Here is a 7,161-nt window from a genome sequence, read left to right as displayed (position 1 = left end):
TTCTTTCTTTCTTTCTTTCTTTCTTTCTTTCTTTCTTTCTTTCTTTCCTTCTGGTTTTGCTCCTCAGAAGGTCTCTTCATGCCTTATCCATGTATGTAGCCATGGAAAATGAATGCCAATACCTACAGATTTCCATGGCTACATACAAATTCTTACAAGGAAATACAAATTTATAGAATTTACATATGATTATATCTGCAAATAACTATAAATAATATTCATCTATATAAATGTACATATAAATTATTTACCATTTCCTCCTATCAATGATTCTTCTCACCTGAAATGTGTGCCTAGTGATTCACACATAGGAACTAGGGTGTGATGCAAGTTCTGCATCCATTTGGACATAGCCATGCCAGGACTGGCAGCTTCCTCCCAGATTTTTGAAAGAAGCCAATGCCCTGCTGTGCAGACTTCAGGCAGCAACTGACAGACTCCTATGGAAAGAAATGGAGGTCATACCAAGATCTCAAATGAGATGCTGTTGAATTAGCTTTCTAAGAGAAGAGAAGAAATGAGAAAAAATTATGGTCCATATTTAGTCCAGATTTATACATTGGGGTATTCTTTATCTATACATTGACTTTAAATTAGACTAGCAATCATTTTCCAATCTGGGAGCAACACCCTCTGATGTTTCTTCTCATTTAGCACTCATAAAGATGAAGTCTTGAAATTTTAAAGCCTGAAGACATCTGTTGTAAAAAGTTCATTATTAAAATATATTTTAAATATAATTAAAAAAATACTGTATAAAACAAAATTTTCAAAGTGCTTGAATTTCTCATTTGGAAATAATTCTCTCCCTATGTTTAAAATGTTTCCCCTGGCTTTCAGGCTTCTTGTTTCTGACAATAATTTTTCTGTTGTTGTTTTGTTTGTTTGTTTGTTTGGTTGATTGGTAGGTTGGTTTTCCAACCCATGTGCCTATTTGGTTGGTCTTTGGCAATTTGACCATAGCATCTAGATTAATTTTCTTCCTATTGTTGTGATAAATACCAGAGCCAAAAGCAACTCCAGGAGGAAAGGGTTTATTTGGCTTACACATCCCAATCACAGTCAATCACTGCAGAAAGCCAAAGCAGGGCAGGAACCTGGAGGCAAGAACTCATGTAGAAGCCATGGAGGAGTCCTGCTTACTGTCTTGGTCAGCCAGATTTCTTATATAATTTGGTACCATCTGCCCAAGCATGGTACATCACAATGATTTCACCACTCCCACAGCAACCAAAAAAATGAAGAAACTGCCCCACAGTCTGATGGAGGAATTTCCTCAGTGGAAGTTTCCTCTTCCCAGCTAACTCAAGTTGTATCAAATTTAAAACCTGGGCAGCACAGGGCCACTGGTATTCTCTGTTGGCTGGTGCTTTTTTCAGTGATTTCCTGTATGCCTTGGTAACTCATCAGATGTCATTTCCTTCCTCACACTCATCTGTCTGTCCAACCTCCCATTGATCCTGTAGTGACAAGGTCACATGTCCTGCCAGCATTTCAGCATCAGTTTCATATCCGTGTTCCTCAGTGTAGGCGGGTTTTCGTATTTTATACCCGTGCATCTTTTTCATTAATAAATTATAGTTTCATCTCTAGCTGCTGTGCTTTGGCTCCTTTCTGGTTTGTGTCTCTCATTAATCAATTAGAGATGCTTGTTTTTCCTTTACTTTCTTGGGCATCAGGAGTACATTCATGTTGTCTATTTAACATTTTTTTAAAAATTAAATTAGGTATTTCTGGCTTTCTTTCTGTAGATTTATTTTTCTCTAAGAGCATATGTTCCTGTTTTTTTCCTGCCTGGTATTTTGTTACTGGCTATGAACTTGTTAAAAATTTTAAAAGTTTTTATTTATATTCTTTTTAATTATTTGGCGCTCTCTCTCTCTCTCTCTCTCCCTTCCTCCTCCTCCTCCTCCTCCTCCTCCTCCTCCTCCTCCTCCTCCTCCTTCTCCTCCTCCTTCTTCTCTCTCTCTCTCTCTCTCTCTCTCTCTCTCACTCTGTGTGTGTGTGTGTGTGTGTGTATGTGTGTGTGTGTGTTTGTGTACATAAATGGAGTGTCAGCTGAGGCCAGAAGTTACTGGACCCCTTGGAGCTGGAGTTAGTTATAGGCAATTTTAAGTCACATGACTTTGGATTGGACTCTGAACCGGGGTCCTCAGAAGAGCAGTATGTGCTCTTAAACACTGAACCATCTATCGAACTCTGAACTTTAAAAATTTTCATTATGATTTGTTGGAATTTTGGTGTTGTGAGCAAGAAGTATTTTCTGACTTATATAAAACAGATTATGCATATATATGCAAAGTACTCATGTTATGAATGTTAGCTGTTAGATTAAACTCATGTTGTATACATAGTCAACTGATTTATACTAAAGGCAGAATCTGTGTTCAATAACTGTTTTGAGTAATTAGGAAAACCTTCTAAAAATTCAGAGTATCTATTTTTCCTGATACACACAGGAATTATGATCAAGTGGATCATATGCCTAAATGTGTGGTACAGTCATAAAACTGTGGGAACAGACAGGTGGAAAGAAAGTCATTAAGACTATATGTATAACTTTTAGATCAGAAAAAGTTTCAAAAACACCATCCATAAAAGGACAAAACTACAATATTCTAGATTTTTAAATCTATTTTACATAGCTCTAATTAAACATTGAATTGAGTAATATTTATTTATTTATTAAAGATTTATTTATTTATTATACACTGTAGCTGTCTTCAGACACACCAGAAGAGGGCATCAGATCTCATTACAGATGGTTGTGAGCCACCATGTGGTTTCTGGGATTTGAACTCAGGACCTCTGGAAGTGCAGTCAGTGCTCTTAACCACTGAGCCATCTCCCCAGCCCCCTTGAGTAATATTTAAAGAAAACAGTTTCCTTGGGACTCATGGGATGTTAGGACCTTGTTAGACCTTTGAGATAAATATCAGAATGAAGGTATGTTTGCAGAAGTGTTGGAGGGTAAAGGAAATAACTCACTATTTTATTTATTGCTTTTTGTGGTGTTAGAAATGGGATCCAGAGTGACACAGTAGGGAAATGTATGACTGCCAAGCTACAATCCCAGCTTTGACTTGTTTTATAATAACTCACACTTTTGAGAAGCAACCCACTTCCATAAGAAGGAATCCAGTCTCTAGACATTAATCCCTCTTAAAATCTCCGTATCAGTAACAACACTGCAGTGTGAGTTGTGGGGGACAAGCCAAGTCCACACCACAGCACAGGTCTATATTAAAGCTCAAGTACTTTTCACTGTAGGAATAACATTAAGAAATAAGAACAGAAGTTGGAAACTGGGAAAAGCTACAATGTATGTATTACATATAAAACATTTATTCAGAAAACAGAAAATTTGTACCATTTGGCCAAATTAAAGAGAATGAAGTGTTTGACAACATATTTCATAAAAGAAGATCTCTGCACGGCCAAGGAACTCAGTTAATTAAGGACATGGTGATCCAAACTAACACATATTAAGCCACAGACTCAATAGAATGCCCCAAATTAAAGCTGTGATAATATTGAAAGGTGGGAAAATTGAAATCTACTGCTTTGCTACATTAGTAATAAGACGTTAATGTTACTTTGAAAAATGGCTAGACAGTTTTTAATAGAAATACGTTTGCTTTGCAACTGCCAGTGCTACTCTCAGCCATTCACTCAAAAGAAATGAAAAACCTGTTTCCACAAATAGAGTGGCTTATAGAAACTTTATTTTAAATAACTGCAAATACTCGCTGTGTGGTGAATAGTTTGACACTGCAACATCCAATAAGATGCTTCTTCAAATAATATGGAAAAGACTACAGACATGAAAGAGTGACGGATGTTAAAATATATTGAGTAAACACGTCAGTTAAAAAGCAATTTTTGTATAAAATTTATAAGTATTGAGGTTTGGTCTGTGGCTTTGTATTGTAATGCTAAATACTGGCCCTTATGGTCTGGTTGCCTCCATGGACAAAACGATCCTTACATACACTAAATGATGCTATGTAACCTTGCTCCTTAATTTAAAACTATTTGTTAAACAGAGATGATGACGTCCTGCTCCTGAGCAGAACAGAGGTGGGCAGGGCTTTGTTCCTGGGCTTGGGGTCTGAGCAGAGATCATGAGGTGAAAGGTGCAGAGAGATGAAAAGAAGAGAAGGTGCCATGGGGTGGGTGAATCCTGAGAACATGGCCTTGAGTTCTGGTGTGTTGGAGTAAGAGAGGCCCAGGTGGATTGGGCAAGTTATATAACAGAGTTATTGGCAGGGAGGTAGACAGGGTTCATATCTGACCAGCTCTAATGCTTTAAGGCTTAGTATAAATATAAAGGTTTTGTGCTTTTTACTTAGGAACTGAATGACTAAAGGTAGGGTAGAAACCCACAGTTAATATTAACCACAGCACAGAAGTAAAATACCAAGAAACTGATCAAGAAATGTAAAGTAATTTCTTGATACTCTGGGAAGAGGTAAGAAGGAGTAAATGCGTTTGGGAGAAATGTCTCTATCATGATTTTGGTAGATATTCTAAAGAAATGAAAATCTTTTGTATTTGATGAAGCATGATATTCACATGAGTACATGATTTGTATTACATTACACTTGCTTAGAAGAGACAGAGGGCTGGATGTGTATGTCAGTGCTACATTTGCTTATATGACACTTAAAGTTCAATTCCCATCACTGAAGGAGACATACATAAGAACAAAAGCAAAACAAATATGAAACCAGAAACAGCATAGTTCTGCAAGTCCAGTGGTGAGGGGCAGCAATGACAAGAGGAAGGGAAACAGAAAGGAAATTAGTCTCTCTCCATTTGTCATTCAAAATGGAAAACATTGTGTTTATCATATGCAGGACTGTGGATTCAGCCGAGAATACAGAATGTGTGTGCAGTTCATCAATTGCCACACGTAGGGGCTGGTGATACAACTACAAAGTATGCAAGTGGATCCGCATTTGCTCAGATCTTAAACTGCAATTTCCTTCAGAAATGTACTGTGGGTAGTATGCAACCAGTGTTTGCTGCGTTGCCTAGAGGGAAAAAAAAAATGAATCTAATCCATCTTGGTTTGGACTGTGCTAGTGGAGGTATGCTAATGTATTTCCCTGTGAATGTTACTCGCTGCGAACACCAAAGTAAAAGGGGTCTTGATTTTCACCAGTATAGAATGCATAATTTGCAAACTGTCAAGTGATATGTAGCACAAAACTGAATTCGGAAGAGAATTTAGAAACATATTGCAGTGAGGTCATGTTATCCATATGCCAGCACTTAAGATTTAGACAATATCCATATAAACTCGTACAAATACAAATAAATTCAGGTAAATACAACTTCAATTTCAAAATACAAATGCAATGATGAAGTTGCTATAACAGAAAACTAGACACACACTATTGGACCTGTGACACACTTCTAAACTCCTGAGATCAAAGAAAGCACCACCTGGGACACCCCATCAGCTGCCTGCTGGACAGTCTATTCATGCGTGGGATGTGAACTTATAGAGAAGACATTTGGTTTAGACAGAGACTACTGTATGACTCCATACAAAGCCTTGTTTCATAGGACATTTTATATAGAGATCCAGGAGACACTTACTCAGTTTTCCATTTCTCTCCCATTCTAGAGCACTTCTAGAGCGTTTCCTACAATGTGACAGAAATGTTAATTCATCATCTGAATTAACAAACTTACAGTAGAGAGACAATTCAGCTAACAGATATTGAGTGTCTTAGGTAACATGTTTATATTAATTAACACCGATGGAGTTTTTACAGCAGAGTACTTCACAACAAAGTAACTCATTTATTCCCCAAGACATCCTGGAAGAGAGGTTGTGTTGTTAACACCATCTCTCAAATGAGGAAACAGATCAGAGTTGGCAGGGCAGGGCTTTAACATGGGGCCATATGTCCTTGCTGAGTCTGGCTTTTCACTCCACTGTACTGCCTTGTTTTAAGCTATTAATTTTTCGATGTGTCTTCCTCAGTTTAAATTGTAATTTGAAATTTATATGTATATTAAGTCTGGCATAAAATAATCTTTGGCATGTATATAGCCTAGAATGATAAGGAGAGCTAGTTAAGCTATTAATTTATAAAACATTTTGTATTATGTTTAGTGAGACCTCTTTCAAAAAATCAATTCTTTAGTAGATTTTATGTTTACAACCTGACATTATGATCACCAGTTATAATGCATCAGAAGACTCCAGATCTCATCTTTTCCTTTTAATATAATCTGTAATACTAATGTATATTTCTTCCCCAGGCTCTGAGCCAGCCAACTAGGAAGAACAGTAAAACATCCTAACATTATTCTCTGCATTCTGAGACAACACTCCATGTACTAAGCTTGCTAGAGCCAGGCAGTGAGGGAGGAGGTGCAGCCTATGTACCTGGACAACATTAAAAATTACACTACCTTTTAAAAGGCTTGCCCACAAAGACTCCCTAATTGTAAGCCATTTAACTTTCTCTGGCTTCTGCCTGAAAGAAGAAGCTGTGTTTTCTTTTATATCTTTGTTCTGTGAAGCCCAAGTGGGAAAACATACATCATGCCATAATGCAACTGAATTTGGAAAAAAAAATATCAACTGAGTCCTACATCTAAGTGTTTGGTCAGATTTATAGGTATTACTTCTCATCCTCACAGCCATGCCCTACAGCAATTTAAATTTTCTGTGATATTTTATTAATATATTTCATGGTCCAATCATTTATTTGTTACTCTTAAATACTTATTTTTGACTGGACTCAGACTTAGAAATAGAAACTCTCAGTGAGGACAGCCTCCAGCTCTTGGCAATCTGTTCCTAGTGCTTTTCTTTGGCTTCTTTCATTCTTATAAATAAAAGTTTAGCATATTCCACAGCCTCTTCTTCCTGTGTTGCCTCATTTGTGTTAGGGCATATGAACTAACAAGATACTGACTCTGGGGTACTTTGATCCTGGGCTTCATACTTTCTTTTTTAAAGGGCTTTCTGACTACATATTGGTTGATGACACCTGTAGAAAGATTGAAACATTTTTCAATTCTGCTAACCATTTCTGACCCCAACTGTAAGTTCAGGAATAATATTCTCTCTCATTCTCTCTCTCTCTCTCTCTCTCTCTCTCTCTCTCTCTCTCTCTCTCTCTCTCTCTCTCTCTC

This window comes from Grammomys surdaster, unplaced genomic scaffold (assembly GCF_004785775.1).
Source record: "Grammomys surdaster isolate TR1022 unplaced genomic scaffold, NIH_TR_1.0 126531, whole genome shotgun sequence".
Lineage (NCBI taxonomy): Eukaryota > Metazoa > Chordata > Mammalia > Rodentia > Muridae > Grammomys > Grammomys surdaster.
This window is presented reverse-complemented; position numbering follows the sequence as displayed.